Source organism: Candoia aspera, chromosome 10 (assembly GCF_035149785.1).
Source record: "Candoia aspera isolate rCanAsp1 chromosome 10, rCanAsp1.hap2, whole genome shotgun sequence".
In the NCBI taxonomy this organism is placed as follows: Eukaryota; Metazoa; Chordata; class Lepidosauria; order Squamata; family Boidae; genus Candoia; species Candoia aspera.
Window position 1 is genome coordinate 17,456,374 of NC_086162.1, and position 11,640 is coordinate 17,468,013.

Below are 11,640 nucleotides of genomic sequence, written 5' to 3' on the forward strand. Positions count from 1 at the left end.
AGAGCACAGCAAATGGGAATTATTTCATTATTACAGTTATGCATTTTTATTGACAGGACAGGGGAATAGGCACTAGTGAGATTGCCTACCTTGGTTCCAAGAAAATGTGATTAGCCCTAGAAGACCATGCAATTTTGTGAGGAGGAACAGCAGTGGTGTTTGTCTCTCTGCCTCACACAGCAAAACACCCTGGATTATCACTGCCTGCTGCGCAAACAGCTTTGGACAGAATGACTGGCCCCAAACTAGATCAGCCAAATTTTATACAAGGGATAATTATAGTGCATGCAGAAAACAGAGGGAAGTGATGCGTCAGTGGCAAGGTGGATAGGAAATGGGAGTGGTGAGTGTTTCTGGTGGTCTATCACATTGTGATTGTGCGGGCATAGAGTGGGGGGAGTGACGCAATGCCAAATGAAGGGGGAGCTGCACAGTCACCAAAGTGTTGCAAAGGGGTGGGGTAGAGGGAACATGAAAGCAGGAACTGGCCATTCAGTTTGGAAACAGAAACTTGCTACTCATTTTTTTCGCCTCTCGAAATCCCAAGTTAGGGGAAGAAACAATTCTTCTTTCAGTGAATCTCAGTTTGGGCGCAGAATGCATCATCGGAGTGGGTTTTCCTGGCATCCAGATAGCAGATCTTGAAGCAGAGAACTGAACAGACACTGCACCTGTGCTCTGAATCTAAAGAGGTACAATGCGCTGGACGTTTCTTCCATGCAGTGAATTGGCTCATAAAGCTCTTCCTGTTTGTACTCACTCTGATATAGCTTGTTTGGGTTTAAATCCAACTCTCTCTGTGACCGGTCAGTTTAACTCAGGTTTCGAGTTGGCACAATCTGTTTACCCCCACTACTGTGAGGCATTTCAAGTCTAACGTGTGAGCAGGGCTCTAGAGGATCTGCTAAGATAAGTTTGTTCACCCTATTTTGCACTCTCATTGATCTTGACTTTTTTACAGTTTGAGTCACTGGACTGTTTGAGATTTCTGAAAGATTTTTTTCCGACCAGCGAACCACAGGTTGTATCTGGCCAGGGAAAGGCTGCTCTTAATTAAACCCACTCCAAATCTCATTGAAGATACTTTGAAAAAAATCCTCTCTCTAGAAGCTCTGGACCAAAGCTTCAGTTATGTCTCATAGCATAAGGTGGTTTGGTTGTCCAGGGCAGTTCTGGACTACTGATACTTTTTCTTTATTCACAGATGGGGCTGCCAGTTGACCAGAAATAAAATCAGCTTGCCTTGCTTCTTTGCCTTCTACAGCACTTAAAAACAGCACAAAGCAGAAGCCAAACTCTTTTGCAGCACAGAATAAATACCATAACTTGCTGATGTGTGTGGATTAAACTGCAGTGAAAAACACAGGCACTGAATTGGTGGGCACCACTGGCACGCCCAGCCCTCTTTGCAATGTCTTCCCAGTTTATTGCAGAATAGACACTGTTCTTTGGCCACCGCTGTTCAAATACACAGAAACTAGCAGGAAACAGAGCCCTGTTGCGTTGGGGAAGTAAGTAGGATGTAGCCACAGAGTCTAGCCTGTTTAATTTGGTCCAGGGTCAGTGACATATGACTCCAGATACCATCCCACATCCTGCTGAGGCAATGGAGAGGGAGGAGGAAGGCTTTTTGAAGGTTCTCATATTGGTTTGCTTAGTTGAGAAGCCAAGCTAGGGAAAAATCATGTGGAGCTTTGCTGTATCCATATTCTGCCTCTTCGCTGGTAAGTGCATTTTCAGAGGTTTTCTCAAGAGCTAGTGAGTAAATCTGGGGACTCAGATGTTGCCTTTCTCTTCAGCCCAGGGTGCCATCCACCTGGCTGTAGAAGAACCACTTTAATTTTGGGATCTTTCATATGAGTTGGGCCTAAGATTTTCATTCTTTCCAGACAACATGGGACTTGTATTTCCAGCATCTCTCAAGAATGCCAGATTGGAGGGCAGCTGTTGTAGACCTTTCCAGCTGAACACTCTTTCTGTCATGAGTAAGGATGGCGAGCAGGGGGCTCCCTTCCAGACTGTTAAGCGTATGCGTAGCACTGAGGAATTGGTGAGCACAGATTGGGACCGCCTTAACCTGCGGGGTTTATATGGCTGGGTTTTTCCCACGTTTGTTCAGTTTGTTAGGATTACTGTTATGTATTAGCAAATAAACATTAGAGAACAGTTCCCTGTCTCAGAGTGTTTCCTGGGAGTCAGGACACTTTCCACTTTGAGTTACACTACTTTTGAGGGGTGGGGTGGAAGACCTGGTTCCCCAATGTCAGCCTCTACCACATAATGGGAAATAGGGGGACTCATTTAACTGGGGTAGCAGCCCATTGGTTGACAATATCCTTTTATGCCAGTTCTCTCACACTGGATCACGAGCAGCTCTGCATTGGCTCCCCATATCGAGTCTCCAAATGTTGTCGGACTACAAATCTGATCACTCTTGCCTAATGTCCAAACCAGTTGATGATCATGGGAAATGTAGTCCAACAACTTCTGGGAACCACAACCATTGAATTAGAGGGATCTGGGGAACAATCTGAAGGGACCTTAGTTAATGCTTTACAGAGTGGTCTATCTAGTCTAGGCAGGCTGATTTTTTGACTTGATTTAGTACTGCAGTTTCATTTATGACATGGGTGATTCTTTGTTAGTTACTCAGCCACTGTATTCACACAAAGTGCTGAACCAGGTCAGCTACAAACATAATAGCTAAGGTTGGTTAGCTCTTGTGTGATGTGTTGAATGTATAAAGACTATTTGATTAGTTTATGGTTCAATGTAGTATGCAAACCCAAAACATGGGTTCAATTAGTAACCTGGTGAAGTATATGGTTGTGAACCCTGCTTTTATGACCAAAGATATAGAAGATTGAGCAGAAGCATCTCATCTATCTGGAGTGCTACAGTAAGGTTAGTCCAAGATCATATGAAGGTTATCAGGAAAGAGTTGTGAAGTTCCCTGGGCGTATATTGTCTTCACTGTACATAGAGCTGCCAATGTTTCCACCATGATAGTGGCTGTTTGCATCACAGACTATGCACATACAAAAAAATCCAACCATTTCATATTTTCATGCAGAACACCAGTCCCCTAAAATGATAAATGAATTTGTGTGACCCCTCATAAATACAACAAATTCTTTTCTTGGGATTCCGTTTGGACATAAACTAAATATACCACTTCCTATTAATCATATTTTTTATCTATAGCTCAAACTTTTCAATGTCACAGGTGCCCGCTAGGGCTTGGAAAGACAAAGGAGGAGGCAGATTTGACAGTGCTCCCTTTCTGTCTGTGCAAAACTGATCCATTTTTTTTTTTTAATTGTGACTCTTCCCTCTAATTTGGTCATGACCCTTTGGGTCAGCCCATCATATCAGAACCCTTGGCCTAATATGATGGGCTGAGTCCCACAACATTGAGGACCTACAAACTATCTAACCACATTTCAATGTAGCCATTGTGTTGCATGAATCTTAGGGCAACCTACTAAAACATAAGGCTTGAGCCTGAGTTGCTTTAGACCAGTGTTTCTCAACCCTGGCAACTTTAAGATGCGTAGACTTCAACTCCCAGAATTCCCCAGTTTGCTGGCTGGGGAATTCTGGGAGTTGAAGTCCACACATCTTAAAGTTGCCAAGGCTGAGAAACACTGCTTTAGAGTTACAAATCCAATAAAACAGGAAGAACAGACATTATGAACTTTATAAACAATTCTCACCAGCTAGGACTGTCTCCTGAAAAGATCCTGAATAAAGTATTTTCTAAAAGGAAGAAAAAAGGTGTATTCCCACATGGAGGTTGATCCTGGTGGCCATTGTTATAAAAGCTGAGCTTCCAGCAACCACCCAGAATTATTAGTATTATTTTTGTGTCCTCCTGCTGCTAATCATAGAACAATTTATGTTTTCAATAGGGTCCTTTTGAATAATGAGTACAGTCTGGTTTGGTGAAGTCTAAGAGAGCTGCTTTTGATGCTAGTATTCCAACCTGTCTTCAAAATGAGCATTTTTGTTATAATCTGGAATGATAAAAGACAGAATAATCTTCGACCATATGCTCCTTTCAAATGTTACAGCAAGTGCCTGGCATATGGTCAACATAATAAATGCATACGTGTTTCTATTTATGTATATTATTAACTTCTCAGTATAACACTGAGCTGTTAATTCTTCTGTGTTCAATGTAATATGTCAATATTCAGCAAAAGAATTAGCTCTGCTGTTGAGAGAAGGGCTGTTCTCAATCTATTTAGGGTATTGGTGAGATGAAGGAGAAGTTGCTTAATCAATACATTTACATGGGCTCTCAGAGGTGAGGTAGCTGAAAGTGTGGGAAAATCCACTTGCTCAAATCTCAGCCCTACCTTTTATTGTTTATGTGATGTGGCACTATTGGGGAGGTTTCAAGGCAGAAGTCTACAGTTCGGGAGAGGAGAATGACAAGAGAGGCAACCGACGCTATAGGATTGGCTCACCACATTTTGAAGTAAATGCAGTTATACATCCTAATGTCAAGAGAGACCAATTTTATAATGACCTAAGTCAACCTTCCACTTCGTGCTCCCCAAATGTGTGGATATCCTCTCCCAGGATCCTTAGTAATAGCCACGCCGGCTGGGGAATTCTGGGACTTCAAGTTCATATATCACCTGGGTTAGAAACTCCCAAGTGGACCATTATCTTCTGAGTTGACCCCAACCAACTTGCCATTCTTTCAGCTTTCTTTGTGCCTCTTTCTCCCCTTTGACTCTCTGTAATCTGGAAATGTTATTAATAATTGCATTCTGTGTGGTCTTCGTTGGGACCTCCCAATGCGCTCTCATTTATTCAGGTGCCAACCCAGTGTGGGAGGGTCAACAGAGGGAGCCTAGCCAGATCAAGGTGACCAGAGTTTATTTATTAAAGTGGATCCTGCACCTGCGGGAAAATGCTAGGAAGGAAAAAAAAACCCAAATTATCCATCATATTGATATGGCTGCCCGTCTCGCAAACAAGAGACTCTGGGCGGTGTACAAGAAAGCTAAAAACAATATATACAAACATTTATGTATGTTTTATTTATTTAAAAGATTTATACAGCCGCCCATCTTAAGCAACTCTGGGCGGCTCATAACAACAGTAAAACCAATGACTATAAAACAGTCTTAAAACAGTACATCAGTGTTTCTCAACCTCAGCAACTTTAAGATGGGTGGACTTTAACTCCCAGAATTCCCCAGCCAGCATGAGTTGAAGTCCACCCATCTTAAAGTTGCTGAGGTTGAGAAACACTGCAGTACACCAATAAAACAATAAAACAAAAACCCTATGCCTTAATCATCCCCTTGGGATGCCCCGCAGCAAGCTTTAGTTGCCCGCACGCCATCCTGTTTATCTGTTCAATCCTATCCCAGCGCCTCAGTAAAAAGCCAGGCCTTGATGGCCTTCCGAAAGGCTAAAAGGGTGGGCCAAATCGCCAAGGGGAGGGTCTCACATGAGTGAATAAGTGGGTATTCAAAACCTGACGGTCCCATTTCTGAGCATTTCATTTACTCCTAATTCAGCCTTTCTCAACTTTTTGACCCTGGAGGAACCCTTGAAATATTTTTCAGGCCTCAAGGAACCCCTGCACATTCAGGCTCAAATGTAGGCCAGAAGTCACAAAATTATTGTATTCGTTTCACGGGTAGGGCTGGATATATGTGTGATCAGTGTCCATAAACTAAAAAAAAAAGAATGAAATTTTCCTCTTTAATGTGAAGTGGCCCCAATTTGATATATATATATATATATATATTAAACAAATCGTGATCTCCCAGCTAACCCTAATGACCTCTCATGGAACCCGAGGGTTCCTTGGAACCCTGGTTGAGAAACCCTGTTGTAATTCCTTTACTGGGAATTAGGGCTCATTCTTTCCAGCCAATGCATGCAAATGCCTTCTGAATGCTCTGGAATGCTATTCTGCACCACAGCGATGTTCAGGTGACATTTGTGGGCACTGCTTGTGCGAACCCCTGATTTAGTCTGAAAGAAGAAGGTGGGAGGTATCTATTATCTGGGAGGACAGAAAGGCTTCTGTTTGCTCCAGCACACGAGGTTTGAAGGAGGCCCTGAGGAACCGAAAATACTGGCAGCAAAGTGCATGTGTCCGGGGGCAGGAAGAGCAGTGGGGGGTGTGTGCGAGAGGAACTAGTGGTATGAACTTATTTACTGTGGTGTATACTGTAACCACAAACCTCCTCCTCCCCCAGCAAAGTTCAATAGACATAGGCAACCCCTCCAGCTCTTATTTCAAATTTATAGCATGCCTTTTCAGCCGTAAGTCCTCCACTCGGTAGTTCGCATTGAAACCTTCATGTTTACTGAATGGGAATAAAAAAGGTCAAGTCAACTGAACTCTTGGTTCTCTTAACAACTGTATGGAATTGGGTTCTGAGTGCCTTCTTCTGGGATTTTTTTTTAAATTTCCCAGTCTCACCTAAGCCTGGTGATTTAATGGTATGTGAGAATGACTTTGGGAGACAGGAGGAAGAGCCTCAGACTAGGCAATGGTTAGATAAGAGGTGGCTGAGCCCGCAGAAGGAATGGGAGTGTGGAAACATCTCAGAAGGGACTGTCTCTAGTTTTCAGGAGGGTAAAAGGGAAGGGAGAGACATTTTCAGGCTTTCAAGATTCTGTTAATGTAACCTGACAAAGATGGAGTTAGTACTCACGGTTGTGCTTCCTGTCCGGACTACCTTGAAAGGCTAACAGGCAATCTCCTGGTGGTCTCCCATCTAAGAGCTAACCAGTCAGCCTTTGCTTAACTTTTTTCGAGGTCAGCCACATGCGTTCAGGTGCTGCCATTTAGCTGGGTGTGAAGACTTCATGGTTCATCCATATAGGGTTGTTGGGTTTTTTGTCACAATATGGAAATGATTTGCCACTGCCTACCCAGTCTGGTTTTGTCAGCCCTACCAGGTTGACCAGACTAAGGATCCAATGCCATATAGGTCAGGACTACTTTTATTGGAACAGCTTTAGTAGCAGAATCTTGCAAGTCTAAATGTGTTCCCCCCCTCCCCTTTATCTTTGTGTGAACTAGGGAGGGACCCATCTGAGGTGTTTTCTCAAGTTGCTTTCTTGGCCTGGGCTCAGGCCCCTCTTATCTGACCGCTGCGTTGGTAGCACTCTTCCTCCTGTCCTTCAAGGCCATTCCCTCTACCCTTAGATCTCCTGATGGTCTCTTACCCAGGTACAAACTAGGCTCAACTCTGCTTAGATTTTGAACCTAATGTTGTCCAAATGCTGCCATCTATTGAGAAATAGATATTTTAGGACTATACTCATATGATATCTCATTAGATGGCACCATTTGAACAACCTTAGTTTGTCATCTAATTGAAAACATTAAAACAACTGTGACAGCCACCTACAGTATGGTGCCCACCCCACATATTTGGAAGACAATTTCCAGAATTCTCAGCTAGCATGACAAAAGATTATGCAGTCTGAGAATTCTACATAATACATTGGGAGGGTGTACAGTAGTGTTTTTTTGTGGTGGTGGGGAATCCAAAAAGGAGCTTTGGACCCCTAAAGATTATATTGCAATTTGTAATAAATATGAATTTCTAAATGATTTTGTTGCAAAGCCATGCATGTCCTTTTACAGCATCCCTTATCAGCTTGGCATGTGTCCATTGATAACTCTACTTCGTTCGGTTTCTGCATTCACATTATTATTATTATTATTTTAAAATAAGCATTTAAATATTTTTGAGCATATTTAAATCAAAATTATAACATCCCTTCTAAATGAAGTTGCTCTCTAATAATGCCTCCCTTAAAATATGCATTCCTAAAATTATTTCTGCCTTTTAAAAAGTGCATTTCTGTATATTCTAATCATCACAGGGGTTCCCTATCACAAAACGCAGAGGAGTGGGAAATCCAAAGTTAACGAAAGAAAGCATGCTGATTCAGTTAGTTGACCTCAACCTGGGGCCCCCCATAATCCCACTTCCTCACACAAACTGAACTCCAGAGATTTCAACCATCTAAACCTTGCGCTCCAAATCAGTTGGACTACAATTCCCATCACCCTCAGCCTCCCGATCCATGCAGCCAGAAACATTGCAAGGGGGGCTAAATTGGGGGAAACTGATTTTTATGCAGCCTTTTAGAGCATTGTTAGTAACAGAGCTGTTGTTTTCTTCCTTTGCAGGGTTCACAGTTGCTGAGGAACCAGGTGAGGCATGCAAATTGAACTGATTGTTCCTTAAAAAATGATTTTTTAGCATATGATTCACGAGTATTGAAATATCTGCCTGTTTAACCATGCATATGAAACGGCCCCATTTATTTCTGAATTTGCTCTCCAAAACCCATGTATTTTCCCACTCGGTAATATGCAAGGCCCACCGGCAAATATGCATTCAAGTCTACTCTTCTGAATTGGGAAGAGTCATTCTAATTTGCATATAAGCAAATATTTCAGGGTCGTTTATCATCGTACACAATGAGCAAGAGTCATTGGATTTTACAAATGCACCAGCTTTCATTTTCATACGTTTGAATCTGCAGGAAGATTTAGACAAGCTTGTGAGTGAAACAGGGAAAAAAAAATTAGGGATCAGGGAAATGGCTTACTGTAGCTCTGCTTGTGCCCTCTCTCAGCTAAACTGAGTTTGTTTCAATGTTGTTTTGTTGAATTAGCCACAACTGGATGGTTTTGCGTGGCAAGCTAAACTGTATATCAAGGATTTATAAACTTTGGGGGCTGGTGGGTACATATGGAAAATATCTGCCATGATGGGCTTAGCTATTCCAAAAATGCCCAGATATAGAAAGCAAACTGACCAAACATCTCCACTAGCCTCCGTGGAAGCAAATTTTGACAGCAATCCAGTTTTCAGTGTGCAAGTCTGGCTTGCATGTACAAAGCTGGCTTGGTGCCAGACATACTCCAGTTCTGCCTGGATAAGCTGCAGTAGTTTGTCCAGGCAGAACAGGAATCCTGTCTCAGCAAGGTCTGATAATCTTATGTATTTGGAGGGCCGAGTCCACACAAATCCATTACAGGTAGTCCTCAACTTACAACCATTCGTTAACAACAGTTCAAAGTTACAACAGCGCTGAAAACAGTGACTTATCACTGATCTTTGCACTTACAACCTCTGCAGTGTCACGTGATCAAAATTTGGGCACTTGGCCACCAGCTTGTATTTACGACGGTCGCAGCATCCTGCGGTCACGTGATTGCCATGTGCAACCTTCCCAGCTGGCTCCCCACAAGGAAAATCAATGGGGAACCACATGATTCACTTAACGACCGCAGCAAAAAGGTTGTAAAATTGGGCGTGACTCACTTAACAACCACATTGCTTAGCGATGGACATTCCGATCCCAATTCTGGTCATAAGTTGAGGACTACCTGTAATTACTTTAGAGGGTAATGGCATTGCACAATCTGAGAACTTCTCGCTTAGCACAGTGAATGAATTCAGCCACATATCCACTGCTAAAAGTGAATGGACTAGTGCACTAGCAACCTTGGACATAGCTATGACATATGGCAGCTTTTCTCAGCCTTTTGACCCTGGAGGAACCCTTGAAATATTTTTCAGGCCTCGGGGAACCCCTGCACATTCAGGCACAAAACTATTATATTTGTTTCATGGATATGCATCTATGTTTCATAGATATGCATGAACAGTGTTCTTAAACTAAAAATAACAAACTTACCTCTTTCATGTGAAGTGGCCTGAATTTGAAATAATTTTTTAAATAAATCGTGATCTCCCAGGGAACACTTAGGGACCTCTCGTGGAACCCTAGGGTGCCACGGAACCCTGGTTGAGAAACTCTGATATATGGTGTGACCAGATATTGGGGATTGTCTCTCAGGAGTGCAGTTGTAACTGTAGCAGTTGTAGAAATGTTATTCCTTGTTGTGCATCTTTTCAATGGCTGCCTAACAACTACTGATGTTTTCTATACAAATTAGTAGACAACTTTAAGTGAAGTTTCTCTGTCGTCTGCTCTAAACATAATCACTGCTTTCCCAAACATTCCCTTATTGGAATGTTTCCCTTTTTTGAGCTAAATTGGCCTTTGGAAGTCTCTGTCTTTTTAACAGCTGGTGAAATTGGGAGCAGGACCTTTCATGGAATTCTTCAGTGGGAGGTGAACTGGACAAAACCATTAGCAGTGGGGGTGGCCCTTTCCTTCTTGTTTTCTAAGCCATGTTGTTGCTTTGTTCTTTGTTGATACAGTCCATGTTTGTGGATACTGATACAAGGCACAGCGGAAGAGTTTCTGAGGTGGGAGCCCAGCTCTTATTTTGCAGTTTTCACAATGCCTTGGACAAAGTATCGGTGTGGGGTTTTTGTAGGGAAAGCGTTTTGTCATGTTCTGTCGAGTTGTATCCAGCTCCCAACGACTCTGTGGATAAAAGCTCCAGAAGCTGTCCTGCTCCTGCTGTGTTACGCAGTTCTTGTGGGTGTATTCCTGTAGCACTCCATCTATCTTCCTCATGCACTGTTGTCTTCTTCTTCTTTTTCCATCCACCTTGCCCCCCATTACCATTCTTTCACAGAAGTATAAAACCTCATGATGTGTCCAAAGTACGATTGACTGATTATGTGCCTCAAGTTGTTTTCGACTCCTAGCGACCACATAGATTTTCTCCATGATGATCTATCCCTAGCCTTAAGTCTCCCAATGGTGCCTTATTGCCACTGTAACTGAGTCTCTCCACCCTGCTGCTGGTCATCTTCCTCTTTTTCCTTCTCTTTCCTTCCACCTTTCCCAGAATTAGAGCCTTCTCCAGAGAGCTGGGTCTTGCATAATATGTCCAGAGTAGGATAATTTGAGCCTGGGTGTTTGTGCCTCGAGTGAGAACGTGGAATTTTAACTGGGTATTTTTGTTATTTTAGTTGAAAATTATCAAATATATTTTGAATGGGGTTCCATATGTGGCTTCTGTCTTTAAACCGATCCTGAGACCTGCAGAGCTTTCAGTTGTTTGATTGATTGATTATGTGCCATCAAGTCATTTTTGACTCCTAGCAACCACATAGATAGACCCTCTCTGTGATGATCTGTCCCTAACCTGGTCCTTCAGGTTTTCCAACAATGCCCCCATTGCCACTGTAACTGAGTCCCTCCACCTTGCTGCTGGTTGTCCTCTTCTTCTCTTTCCTTCCACCTTTCCCAGCATTAGAGCCTTCTCCAGAGAGCTGGGTCTTCGCATCATGTGTCTGAAGTAGGCTAATTGAGCCTGGTCATTTGTGCCTCAGTGAGAACTCTGGGTTCCAATACGCATTCAAGCATTTCCCCCTGGTAAACTGGTTCTCTTGGCTGTCCAAGAAACATAATTGGTTTCCTTCAACACCACAATTTGACGGAGTCAAGACTTTTCATCTTTCTCTTGCACAGTCAATCCCTTGCATCTGTACTTCATAACAGGGAAGGCCATTGAGGGGACCATTCTAATTTTTTGTCTAAACTGAAGTATCACAGCCTTTCACAAATTTACCTAGGCTCCCCAGTGTCTTTTTGCCCATCACTGTTCTTCTCTGAATCTTGGAGCCTAGGAGATTCTAATGGCCAACCTTTTCTATCATCATGAACGATCAATACTATGAAAAACTTTGGAAGAACCTATAAACAGAAGTA